The sequence below is a fragment of the Miscanthus floridulus genome, chromosome 8 (genome assembly GCF_019320115.1).
Source record: "Miscanthus floridulus cultivar M001 chromosome 8, ASM1932011v1, whole genome shotgun sequence".
Classification (NCBI taxonomy): domain Eukaryota; kingdom Viridiplantae; phylum Streptophyta; class Magnoliopsida; order Poales; family Poaceae; genus Miscanthus; species Miscanthus floridulus.
In genome coordinates, this window is record NC_089587.1 from 207,406,577 (window position 1) to 207,420,818 (window position 14,242).

The 14,242-nt window shown below is 46.7% G+C and overlaps 1 pseudogene; it reads left to right on the top strand.

Moving 5' to 3' along the window:
• The first annotated feature begins 665 nt into the window (after positions 1-665).
• Positions 666-10,276, top strand: LOC136474732 (primary amine oxidase 2-like; annotated as a pseudogene).
• Positions 10,277-14,242: the final 3,966 nt, after the last annotated feature.

The following is a 14,242-nucleotide window of genomic DNA, read 5'->3' on the forward strand; positions in this document are numbered from 1 at the left end:
TGACATCCTACAGAGACATCGACAATATTGTAAGCACTTATCTTCCTTCGCACTCATCAGAATGGAGGACCTGATCGGATAGACGTAAGCCACAAGACTAAGTAGAATACGCATCCTGGAGTCCTCACCCTTGTAAAGCCAGCCCCTTCATCTATAAAAGGGGATGCGCATCCTCCATCAAAGGGACGGAAAAAATAGAACCGAACAATAGAACGCACTCATACACACAAGCAGCTACGAAGCTCTCGACCACCTTTCAATCCTTCGATCAGAGACTTGGGACCAGTCCCTCTCTCGCCAGTTTGTATCCCTTACTACAGACCGTTCACGGTGCTAATAACACAAGCAGCAACAAACTGGACGTAGGGACGTTCCGCCCGAACCAGTATAAATCCTGTGTCCTTTAGCGCACCATCCGAGCCTAACGCGCATTACTATAAATTTACTTGCCGGTGCTTGTACGAAACACCGACAGCATGGATGTGTCCTGCACCATATAAAAGAACTTAAATCTTTTAGTTTCTATGCATGGCATATCTATATTAAACTCATTTCCCTAATATTATTTTCATGTAAAAATTAAACATATATTTTAGATTGAATATATTTTTTTACCGGCGTCTTAGTCAATGGACTATAGGCTTGAGGCTTCCTCGCAAGTCGCAATGATGCTTGCTGTCCTCGCTATCCTCTTGGTGTCCATTGGTGGCAGCAGCATCCTCCCATCCCCACTATACTTGGCCATGCAGCCCAAGGCACGACGGCATGGCACGAAGCCCGTTTTTTAGCCTGACATGAGCACGGCACGGCCCGAGGGAGTAGGCCATGCCTGGGCCGCTGCTCAGGCCTGTGGGCCAGCACGGCACGGCCTGGCCTGAGACAGCCGGCCCGGCAGCGGCCCGGCCACCCCCCCTTCGGCCCTCCCCCTCCTGGCCTACTCCCCTCCCGCTCCTGGCCTTTCCGTGGCCCAGCGCCCCAGCCACCCCCGCCCCCGCCTCCCCCCGCTCCTCATATATAAGCCGCACACCACGGCCGCGATGGCTCTCACACCCCGAACCCTAGCTCATTTCTCGTCTCTCTCGCCTCGCTCTCATCTCTCTCGCCTCGCCTCGCTCTCGGCTCTTGCCCTCGTGGTCTCACCTCCGTCCTCCCCGACTCCAGTGAGGTGACCTTGACGCCTCCCCCCTCCTCATATATAAGCGCACGATGTGGCCACGGCGGCTCTCACACCCCGAACCCTTGCTCATTTCCTCGCCTCGCCTCGCTCTCGGGTCTCACGGTCTCCGTCCTCCCCGATTCCGGTGAGGTGACCTCGACGATCCGCCTGCCGCCGGCGAGCAGCTCTCTACTCCTCCTACCTGATCCCCTCCCTATTCGCCTGTTCCCTCTCTGCCTCTCCCTTCTCCCTCTCCCTATCTCCCCTCTAGATCTCGTTGATTATGTGAGTTCGTTGTCTCTGGTTGTCCCTCCTCCGCCGTCCACCGTCGTTGCTGACTGAGTGTCGTCTTCTCTCTCGTCGTCTTCTCCGGCACCGGGCTCTGGCTGCGTAGGTGAATCCCTAACCCTAACCCTAACCCTAACCCTAACCCTAACCCTAACCCTAACCCTAACCCTAACCCTAACCCTAACCATGTTCTAATTTCTTCTTTTTCTTTCAATGTATGCTTCTGATTTCTTCTTTCTTCCAATGTTTCACAGGTCGGTAGCCGATGCATCATCTTCTAGCTGCGGCTTAGAGCGAGCAAGGTGGCCACCCGCACCATCGAGGAACGGGGCTAGAGAGGCGGCCATGGCCAACGAGGATGGCCTCCTGCCGGTTGGCCTAGCCCCAGAGGGCGAGAACGACGACGACACTCGAGCCGACACTGCTGCATTATTCGGTATGAATCTTGGGGACGGCTCTGCTGCTCCGATCGATGTGGACGCGGATGGTGGCGAAGGGGCGACAGCGACTACGAACTCCAACGGCTCTGCTCCTTTGGTTGCTAGTACAAGTAACAATAGTAAGCGCAAATCGCCTGTGTGGGCTAATTTTGAGGAGATCTATGAGGTTATTAATGGTTCTAGTATTTGCATCAAGGCTGTTTGTAAGATGTGCAAATCTACCTTGTCTGCTAGATCTGCTGCTGGCACTGGTCACTTAAAAAGGCACCAAAAATCATGTACGATTAAAACTGATCAACGTGCTAGGGTTCAATCTAGGCTTTCATACAATCCTGATGGTTCTGTTTATAACTGAGATTATAAACCTGAAGTTGCTAGATCTGAATTATGTCGTTTGATTGCTAAGCTTGATCTGCCTTTAGGAATTGGTGAGACTGATGCTTGGGAAGAATACATTGTTAGAGCTCATAATCCTAGGTTTGTTAAGGTCTCTAGACAGACCACCACTAGAGATCTTGGCAAACTTTTTAATGAATGACGTAATATAATTAAGAACTGTGTGTTGTCTGGTGCTTCTTCTGTTGGTCTGACATCAGACATTTGGTCTGATAATGCAAAGGAAGACTATATCAGTGTTGTTGCTCATTATATGACTGCTGACTGGGAGTTGCAGAAAAAGGTCATTGGTCTCTGCTTGATTGAGGTAAAACATACTGGTGACAATATTGCAGAAAAAGTTGCTTGTGTGATTGAAGAATTTGGTTTGCTTGACAAGGTGTTCTCTGTTACTCTTGACAATGCTTCTTCTAATGCTAAGGCTATGGAAACATTGACACCTATGTTTGCTGGTTATCTGGATTCTGAACCTACACCTTCAGATCCTAATAAGGTTAAGTATCATCTTGTGCATCAACGTTGTGCTTGCCATATTATTAATTTGATAGTAAAATCTAGCTTAAAAAGGTTCAAACCTTATACTGAGGATTTCAGAACTGCTATTAACTTTTTGAATTCATCTAATCAAAGGATTGCTTTGTTCAAGAACTTTTGCATTGCTAAGGGTGTTAGACCTAGAAAGTTTGGTTTGGATATGGATGTTAGATGGAATGCTACATATATTATGCTTAAACACCTGCTTCCATATAATGATGTTTTTTCTGTGTTCATTAATTCCAACTATGGCTCAACGTTGTTAACTGCAAGTCACTGGTATATTGCTGATAAAATACTTGAATTCCTGGAAGTTTTTTATGACTCCACAGTCACTCTTTCTGGTGTTTACTATCCAACTAGTCCACTTATTCTGCACCATCTGCTAGATATTATAACTCATTTGCATGAAAGTTCAAAGGATCAGAATCTGTTTTCTATTGTCTATCCTATGAAGCTTAAATACCTAAAGTACTAGAAGGACATACCTCTGCTGTATTCATTTGCATTCATTCTTGACCCTAGAGGTAAAATGAGAGGTTTATTTAATGTTCTTACCATAATGCAACAAAAAACTAGTTTTGACTACAGTTCTTATTATGGTATTGTGAAAACTAAAATTTTCAAGTTGTTTAACAAGTATGAAGAAAAGTTTGATGCAGCTAGGTCTCAAAGGAGGGCTGCACATCCTGCAAGCATCACAAGTAAGAGGAAGCATGCATGGGGAAGAATTTTTGGAGGCCCTGGAGCATCTGGTGTTGTTGAACCTTCCCCTGCCTCTGCTCCTAGTCCTTCTTTATCTACTTATGCTGCTGTTTATGAGCTATCTGCTTATCTGAACAGTGACAATGTCACTGCATATGAGGATGACTTTGATCTACTTCTTTGGTGGCGTGACCATAAGCTAACATATCCAGTGCTTTCTATCATGGCTAGAGATATTATGTCAGTTCCTGTTTCAACAGTGTCTTCAGAATCTTATTTCAGCTTGACAGGAAGAATACTTGAGGAGCGGCGCCATCGACTATTGCCTGAATATGTGGAGATGCTTGCTTGCATAAAAGATTGGGAGCTGGGTGAAAGAATACTGCAGCATGATGTTGACAACCAAGAACTGGTAGACTCCTTCGAGCATCTCTATCTTGATGAAGATGCATCTACTTCTGGTTCTGGGGCTCCTTCTGCTACCACATCTGCATCTGTGGCTTCTTCATCTGGTGGTTGAGATTGAGAGTTGAGATTGAGACAGTGAGATTGTGAGAGCTGAGAGCCTGAGACTTGATTATGATCTGTATCTGTGATGTATCATGTAAATCTTTGAACATGTTTAAGACTTATAAGAGCTGTGCTTCACTCTTTTTCCCTTTCTGAGGTTTCTCACAAGGGTGAGTTTTACCTAGAAAGGTTTTTAATGAGGCAGCATTGCACACAGGTCAGTTATCCTTTTAATTTCCTCTTGTTCTCTGTGTGTATGGTTTTGGTTTTAGTTTGAAGCTCTTCTGGGAAAAAAATACTTCAAATTTGAAAATTTCTTTGTTGAGATGAATTTTTTGATGTGTTTTTGAACCCTACGGGCCTCGGGCTGGCACGGTCTGGTGATTTGGCCGTGCCTACCAGGCCGGCACGGCACGGATTTAGGCCCACAGGCCCGTGCTTGGGCTGTTGGCTAGGCATGAGGCCCGCAGCGGCACGGCACGGGAGGCACGGCGTGCCGTGCCGACCCGACATCCTCCGGGCCATGCCTGGCCCGTGCCCGGGCCGTGTCGAGCCGGGCCGGCCCGATGGCCAAGTATAATCCCCACCCGCTCGACCCACTTTCTGCCGCAGAGCTCACGGCTGTCCGCGCAGCCGTGCTTGCCTCTCCGCTCGTCCCCGCCCGCCCGCTCTACTTCCACTATGTCGGCCTCGACGAGCCCAAGAAGCCGGAGGTCCTCTCCTACGCCTCCGGCGCCGGCGCCTCCACGGCCCTCCTCCCGCGGCGCGCGCTCGTCATCGCTCGAGCCGATGGCCAGTCCCACGAGCTCCTCGTCGACGTCACCGACGCCTCCACGCCGTCCGTCGGCACGCCATCCACCACGGCGCGGGCTTCCCGATGATGACGACGGAGGACCAGGTCGTGGCAATGGCGCTGCCGCCCGCATACCCTCCCTTCGTGGACTCCGTGCGGCGGCGCGGGCTGAACATCAGCGACGTCGGCTGCGGGGTGATCTCCAGGGGGTGGTTCGGCGCCGCCCAGCCGGCCTGCGACGGCGGCAGGGTGGCGAAGATGCAGTGCTTCGTGACCGCCGGGTCGGCCAACTTCTACGCGCGGCCGCTGGAGGGCGTGACGCTGGTGGTGGACCTCGACCGGGTGGCCATCGTCGGGTACCGGGTCAGGGTGGTGGAGCCAGTGCCTAAGGCCGAGGGCACCGACTACCGGGCGGAGAAGCTCGGCCCGCCCTTCACCGGGCCGGCCACGGCGCCCGGCGTGGTCGTGCAGCCGGAGGGCAGCGGATTCCACATTGATGGCCGTGTTGTCAGGTACAGTGTCACATCAACCGCTGTTCGTGATAGGATCACTGTTGATGGATGGACAGAGCCCACACCGTTGGTGATCTACATGTTCCTGCTCTATTATTATTGTTATTTTTCTATGGACCACGCAAGCGTTGCATCATTCAACAATAAGGGATTTGCAAGTTACAACGAGATACAAAAGCTAGTTCGCTAACAGCATTGATCTTTATGTCAACGTTCCTGTTTATAATTGAAGTGCTCGCTTTTATGTCATTGTTTTGGACGATATAAGCTAAATGATTTGAGGATAAAACCATTTTTTTGTCTAGAGTTATATTTTTATTTCGTACGTTAGCATTTATAGAAAGGGGAGATCAATACCAGATTCTAGTAGGAAAAAAAAAGTGGAGGTGAAAGCAACAAAGACGAAATGGGCAACATAAATCACCTGAATTTATGTCGAGTCTGTCTACTCAACAACCATCAGCCTGTTCGTTTGGCTGTGGCTTGTCGTAAACGATCCTAAATTTCCAGCCATAACAGTATTTTTCTCTCACACAAACCAGCCAGCAGTACTTCTTCACGAACCAGCAACGATACGAACCAGCCAACCGAACAGGCTTACTTCTTCACGAACCAGCCAACCGAACAGGCTACATGTGTTTTATTCAGTTTTAACACATAATTTTTTACACCATAGAATTAAGATCTAACAGCCTCCATCCTTCTTCTACATCCAGTCTTTTTCTACCTCCAGACAATCACAAATTACAGATCCACAGATCCACAAATCATAAAAAATAATTTTTTTTCTATGTAAGGACAAATCACGAATCGTAGACGGAAGTATAGCATTATTCACTAGTGGTAGTACGTCGTATGGACATCGATCACGTACATCAGGAGGGTCGTGGTCCCATCGCCCCATCGTCGATGCTCCGTCGTCGATGCTCCGTCACAGGTTCTTATTTTTCTCCGTCAGCGTTAGCCGGACTGTTTCAGCCAGCCAAAGCAACAGACATACAACCAAAGCAAAGAGAAAAAAATCCATGTGTTTTTTCCTTAAAACACGTATGTGTTATATAGCATTTCTGATTTATGTCAGCCTAGTATTGGTGTCTTCACTCCCCCAACTCTGCACCAGTATAATCTTCTCTTTGATCCTCTGTCTCCAGATCATCTAACCCTCTATCCTGAAGTATTATTCTCTCTGTTTCAAAATAATTTAATATCTAGAGTTGCGATGTCGCAAAAAAAATCTAGAGTTGCGAAAGTTAAACTATTTTAAATTTGACAGAATTTATATAAAAATGCATAAATATCAATGTAACCAAAATAATATCATTAGATACACCATGAAATATTTTTTTCACTATATGTTTATTTACTATCATAGATATTGAGACTCTTCTCTATAAAGTTAACCATATCTAAAATAGTTTGACTTAAGACAACTCTAGTTATATATTCACACCAAACGGCAAATAGAAATTCAAAAGTTACCTTCGCTTGCCGATGCGTTGCACCCCTTTTTCCTCTACTTCATGCACCACCCAAAAGCTAGTTTTACTCTAACTCAAATCATCTTACATTCTTATGTTTGATTAAATTTACACAAAACTAATATTTATGATACTTTAATCATCATTAGGTTCATTATAGATAATATTTTCACTAGCCCTTCAATCTGTGTTCATGTACGCCCTAGAATCTAAGGAGAGATAAGTATGAATTTCGTGCTTAGTATCCACAACTAATCAAAATGATTTATCTATTCATGTCCGCACTCTCTATTCATTTCCTAATATAATAGAATATGTATTCAATGTTACCTTTACCGGTTGCGTTGAACTTATCAATTACACTCCATGTGTTTTTTTCCCTGTTGCCAACCAATCTTTTTCTACTCTATGTCACACAAAATATGTTTTCAATATGAATTTAGTTGAAACCAGAGTTATAATAGCTCTCGTTTGAGCTTTGTCCTATGTCAAACTTATCTAAGTTTGACAAAATTAAAAAATATATATATATTACAATATCAAACAAGAGCGCAATCAAAATATATTTCATATATAATGAATCCAATTTCATGTATTTTTCTTATAAAATTGGTGAAAGCTATAATGAACCTACAGTAATCCAAATGAGGTGAACCAAATTTTGTTGGATTCATCTTGAAGAGTACTATTTGATAAAGATATGAAATTTACTGCTTAGGGTATTTTTTTTGGAGAATTAAATTGAGTAAGTTAAGTGCTTTTAAATGTGTGTATATCTTGTAAATTGCATAACTTGAGCTAGGAAGGTTATAAAATTGTGATTCCAATTTTGCTGGTCTTGTGTTGACATGTTTTAGCTAGGAAAAATAATAAACCTACAGTAATCATACTTGAAATATGGTCTTCCTATTTAATCTTAATTAATTGCTAGTTTCCAGTGAAAATAAATGGAGTAAAAATACATAACATATCTCGAAGAACTTATGATTTGAAATGGGGGAAGTATAATTTTGTTGTTTGCAAGTTAAGTTGGAAATCTTGCGCTTAGTATACCGTTATTCTAAATCCTCCTCCTGTATTTTAGTAAAACATAATATTTTAGATCCTAAATAACAGCCTGTTCGCTTGCTCGTAAACGATCGTAAATTTTCAGCCGGGAACAGTGTTTTTCTCTCACACCAAACCAGCCAGCAGTAAATAATCCACGATCGTTTACGGCCTTCCGAACAGAAGCTTAGTTATTACTCTGATGCCATAAAATACGGTGCCAAGAAACTTGATGAGAAATCCAGGGATCACGGTGTGTGAGGGATGGAGGTCGAGGGGGCCAACACGATATTATCATTTAAGCCACTTTTTTTAGCACTAATCTTATCTCAAGATGTTGAACTCTCTTGATCAAATAAGTATATTTGTACTCATGTTTTTTTATTAAAATATGTAGATATGTCATTATAGTGCAATAAGATTATATAAATAAATTTATTTAAAGCAATAACTTATATTTGTACTTGTGTTTCGTAAAATCATTTTTGTATTATGTTTCCTTCGCTATATCCCGCCATCCGGCCGCTTGCGCGTGACTGCAGATGGGCCAACTGGCAGTTCCACGTTGGCTTCGACATGTGCGCCGGCATGGTCATCTCGCTCGCCTCAATTGAAGACGCCGATGCCCCAGGGGGCCAGCGGCGCCGGCGGGTGCTCTACCGCGGCTTCGTGTCGGAGGTGTTCATGCCCTACATGGACCCGGCGGAGGAGTGGTACTTCCACACCTTCATTGACGCCGGCGACTATGGCCTGGGCGTCTCGGCGTCGCCGCTCCATCGCGGCGCTGACTGCCCCGCGAACGCGGCCTACTTCGATGGGTACTATGCCGACGCGGACGGCAAGCCCGTCGAGGCCATGGACGTGATATGCCTGTTCGAGAGGTACGCCGGCGACGTAGCGTGGCGTCACACCGAGTTTGGGCCGCGTGGTCGCATGGTGAGCTGGCTGGGTTTTTTTGCTGGCTCAAGCTTTTTCATGGAGTTCACGCGCGACGGACATTGTTTTATATGCATGATGATCTGCATGCATGTGATGCAAGAGACGGAGGTGAGACCGGACGTGACATTGGTGGCGAGAACGGTGGTGATTTGCATGCATGTTGGGCAGGACTTATTGTTGTTGTGGTTGATTCGTATGACTAATTTGTTGTGAGAGAAAACACTGTTTTATGACTGAAAAAGTATGACTAATTCTGACTTATAAGATCAAACGAACAGAGCCGTACGACTAAACCTTGGATTGTGAGTTCAAGACCATGGGCTCCATCAAGTGTGTTATATATATATATATATATATATATATATATATATATATATATATATATATAGAGAGAGAGAGAGAGAGAGAGCCGTACGACTAAACCTTGGATTGTGAGTTCAAGACCATGGGCTCCATCAAGTGTGTGTTATATATATATATATATATATATATATATATATATATATATATATATATATATATATATATATATATATATATATATATATATATATATATATATATATATATATATATATATATATATATATATATATATATATATGCCCTGTGCTATCTATCTTACTGACCCTTTGTGTCACGTGATGATGCAACCAAATACGCACTCTCATCATGTGGGTATGCATGCGCTGCAGGTGTCACTCAGCGGCATCCTTGAGATGAAGGCGACGTCGTATACACAGGTCCAGCAGATCAAGTCAGACGCGCACGGCACGCTGGTGGCCGAGAACACGGTGGGCGTCTACCACGACCACCACTTCATCACGTACCACCTGGACCTCGACGTGGACGGCACCGACAACTCGTTCGTCAAGAACACCATGGTCCTCGAGCGCAATACCGGAGACCCCGCCACGGGCGGCGCTGACACGCAAAGGAGGAGGTACTGGACGGTGCGCCGCGAGGTGGCCGAGACGGAGGCCGACGGCCAGGTGAACGTCAATGGCCCACCGGCAGATCTGCTGTTCGTCAACCCGAGCAAGAAAACCATGGTCGGGAACGAGGTCGGGTACCGGCTCGTCCCGGCGGGGGCGACCGGCGCGTCGCTGCTGGCGGACGACGACTACCCGCAGCGCCGCGCCAGCTACACCAAGCGGCAGGTGTGGGTGACGCCCTACAATAGGTCGGAGAAGTGGGCAACGGGGCTGTACGCGGAGCAGGGCACCGGAGAGGATAGCTTGCAATTGGATGCCTGGAGCAAGAGGAACAGAGGCATCAAGGACCGGGACATCGTGCTGTGGTACACGGTGGGACTCCACCACATCCCCTACCAGGAGGACTTTCCGGTGATGCCCACGCTGAGCGGTGGCTTCCAGCTACGCCCGGCCAACTTCTTCGACAGCAATCCGTCGATTCGGACCAGGCCACCGGCTGATCACAACTACCCAAACTGCTCCTGCGGCGTCGCGTCCATGTGATAAGGCTATAAAAGAACCTCTTGATCTAGTTATTGACAAGAGATGGGAATTCACTGAGATTGTTAATTCATGTAGGATTACAAGAAAATATATTAAATGCATCACAAGCAAAACTGGCAGAGGAGAGAGTTATCGTGAACATGGTTATTATGGTCTGGACTTGTTTGGTTTAAGTTCAAAGACAAATTTGAATTATGTGCTTCAGCGCCAATTATTATTCATGCTTCATTAACACTTACGTAAGAAGTGATAATTGGCTACAAACAACATGCCGCAAAGATCAATCTCAAAACACCGTCTTTTGTCATTGTCTTGGTACAATACACGTGCAAAATCGAATTACTATGGCCTTGATTCTGGCTAAGGATGGCAACGGGAATGTACCCGTCGGGTATCGCCGGAACGTTCTCTTCCCCGCTATGGAGAATTCATCCCGTCCCCATCCCCGTTAACTGTCTCGGGTATAGATTCTTGTCCATACCCGTACCCGTCGGGCATCGGTCGGGTAACAGATACCCGACGGGTACTGCATACCCGATAAATAAGGACACTTGGGGTCGCAGCTTTACAATCGGAGACGTTTCTTCTTCACCCGGATATAAGTGTCGGAGTCTCGGAGATGCCGAGGAGAAGGAGCGAGGTTGCGAGGAGGACGAGCAAAGGTGGCAGAGAGACCGAACTGAGGAAGCGAGGGGCACGAGCGCTCATGAGGCAGGCGTGCTTGTGCTGCTGGCGGAGATGGTGACGAAAAATTGAACTAGGGTTCCTAGAACACACAAACTATATATATGATTGTTCAAATTTGGGCCAAAAAACCAATGTTGAGCTTCTTTGGGCCTAATACTCGCATGACAGCTCAAATAGTCGGGTTCCCCAACGGGTAACTGGGACGGGTAAACAGGGAACGTTCTCGTACCCGCTATACTCGTCGGGGATGGATTCTTGCCTATTTAGATACCCGCGGATAAAGATATGATCTCATCCCCATCCCCTAATGGATCAGATACCCGTCGGGTATCGGGTATCGGGGCCCGTTACCATCTTTAATTCTGGCTTAGCAACCAAACCTCTTGTTCAGTTTTTTTTTTTTTTTGCTCCCATTGCAACACATGGACAATCGCATAGTTATGAATTAACTCTTTAGGGCATGTACAGTGGAGTGATATCACCTGTTTAGAAAAGAGAGGTGCCACATACGAAGGGAGAGAAAGAGGAGAGAGAAAAATGTCGTATAGTAATTAACTCTACCATTGGCCCCGTTCGGTTTACCTAGAAGTCGGTTTGTTCGGTTTCTTTTTTTAGCCGGAACAGTGTTTTCTCTAACAACAATTCACTCAGAACAGTGCTTTTCAACCAATTTCAGCTAAAATTCAAAAAGCCGAACGTGGCCAAATTTAGAGCAGAAGAGAGGTATTTTATATAGCAGCACTTTTTACATTGTGGAGATATTATCTTTTTTTTAAGGCAAAGATATTATCTATTATATATGGTCACATCACATATCATTTAACAATTAGATGCTATTTAGATTGCTCATAGACAAATTTATACATTAGCTTGTCTATTATATTATTTATGGCTGATATGAAATGATTATATAAATAACAGTTGTCTGGCCCACTGTATATATGTTTAGAAAGGTTGAAATAGGAAGATAAGCTCAAGAAAAATTACTTAAAAGTAGTGGAAAAGGGTTGTTGGGGAGTGCGACCATTGACAGAGACCTTACTAGCGCCCCGGACAACCAGACAAGTGCGGCCATCGTCAGTGCTGGCCAGGTGCTATGACCGCGCCGGTCCGGCCGGCCAACTTTTACCCAGAACAGAGGCACCACATCGCCAACCAGCCCAGTGACCCATCATGATGTCCCGATTGAACTCGACGGGAAAGGGCCATGTCAGCAACGCCCCTGACTCTGCTTCCACTGTCCGGACCGCGGCAGCGCTCCTTCGTCTCCAAGGCCCAAGAGGCGAGTTCGGCCCAATCCCAAAGTATTCAGGCCGGCTGCTATAAGTCTAGAGAACGAGAGAGGAGAACAAATCCTGAAAACAATAAACTCAATTCTGTTATTCAAGCACTCATCGTTACTGTATTTCTTCTTCCTCTCCTCCAAGCATTAGTTTCCTAGTTCCTGCTTACAATTGGTATCAGACTACTGTGTTGATCTAGACTCCGCTCATCCGCCGCCGCACGAGCACTTCACCAGGCTCTGCCGCGCCCACGGTGCTATGGATCCCAACCTGAAGCTGGTCCTCGACGAGCTCAACCGACGTTGAGACGAGTAAGATGAGAAGTGGGAGCGCCACTTCTCCGACCAGGACCACGACCGTGCCGCTCGGGATGCGGCACTCGACACCCGCATCGCCTCCCTAGAGTCTGCCTGCTCCGATCTAGAGTCCCTTCATCTCGCCCACGCCAACGACGACCGCAACAGCCGAGTCACGGAGCTGGAGGTGGCGGCTATGGATCTCGGTACCTGGAGGCCAGAGGTGGAGGCGCTGGTGGACGACCTTAGGCTCGAGGTGAAGCGCATCTCCACCAACTGGGACCAGCAGCTGGCCGACTCGTCTTCTCGACAGCTCAAGCCTCAGCTCTCCCCTTCGTCGGCGCCCATGCAGCCTGCTGCCGGATCTCACGCCGATGGGCCCATCGGGCACTACGCTGCATCGATTACACGGGGTACTGGCTCTGGGGTCGTCACGACCTAGAACCATATCTCGGCCAACGGTACGACGTCTGCACCTCACCTTCCAATTTCATCTGGTGTTTGTGTTTCGGTGTCAGATCGTCCTTCGCCCATCATCGTTCCTCCTCCTCGTCCTCCGATTTGTCTAATTCCATCCTATTTCTACCCGCCGTATCCTCTTCCCACTCCCAATTTTCCTCCTCCTCCAACAGGCCCGTCTAATTTTTCCCCTCCGCCCACAGCTCCAACCACTGCTCCACCCAATTTTCCCCTTCCAGCAACAGCTCCGCCCAATTTTCATCAGTCGTACCCTTCTCCGTCGCATTACCCTAAGTTTTCTCAAACCCACACGATTCCTACCAATTTATCATCCCCTCATCCAGCTTCACAGAATTTTGCTCCTCCATCTTCTATGTCACAGATCATCGCCCCTTCTTCTTCTGCTCCACCTATTTTTCATCCTCCGTACACTCTTCCGCCCAATTTTCCTCCCCACAAACCTCCTAATTACCACCACAACCCCTCAGCCTCTGGTCGTCTCCCTAAGCTTCCTTTTTCAAAATTCGATGGTGATAATTCGTGATTGTGGCGTCGTCGCTGTGAGAAGTACTTCGCGATGTACGGTGTCAAGGAATCCTTGTGGATCAGTGTTTCCGAGCATTATCTAGAGGGTCCTGCTGCTTGGTTTCAGTCCATTGAATCCCAACTTCACAATTCCTCTTGGTCCACATTTTGTCAGCTGTTGCACTATCGCTTTGATCGTTACCAACATGAGCTCTTGATCCGTCAACTGTTTTCCATCCGACAGCAGACTACTGTCTTTGAGTATGTCAAATGCTTCACTGAGTTAGCCGATCAGTTGTCTGCATATTCCAATTCCACCAACCCAGTGTATTATACCATGCGTTTCATCGATGGGCTCTTTCCTGACATTAAAGTTGTAGTGTTGGTTCAGCGTCAAAAAAACCTCGATACTGCTTGTGTTCTGGCATTACTGTAGGAAGAAGCTGGGGCTTCTAGTACAGTCAAGCATGGTCGTTGTGGGGGTATGGCCCCCGGTATCCTCAAGACAAGACATGGGCCGCACCATCAGAGATGGCCCGACCCATAAGATCGAGGCGTGCACAGCAAGAATACAAGTTGTACTAGATATTGTAATAGTACCAAATATGATACTTTACTTGTAACCTTATCCCTCTAGAGTATATAAAGAGGGGCAAGGGTCCCCTAGTGGACAGATCAGACAGATCTCATCTCAATACAATACACCAAAGACACAT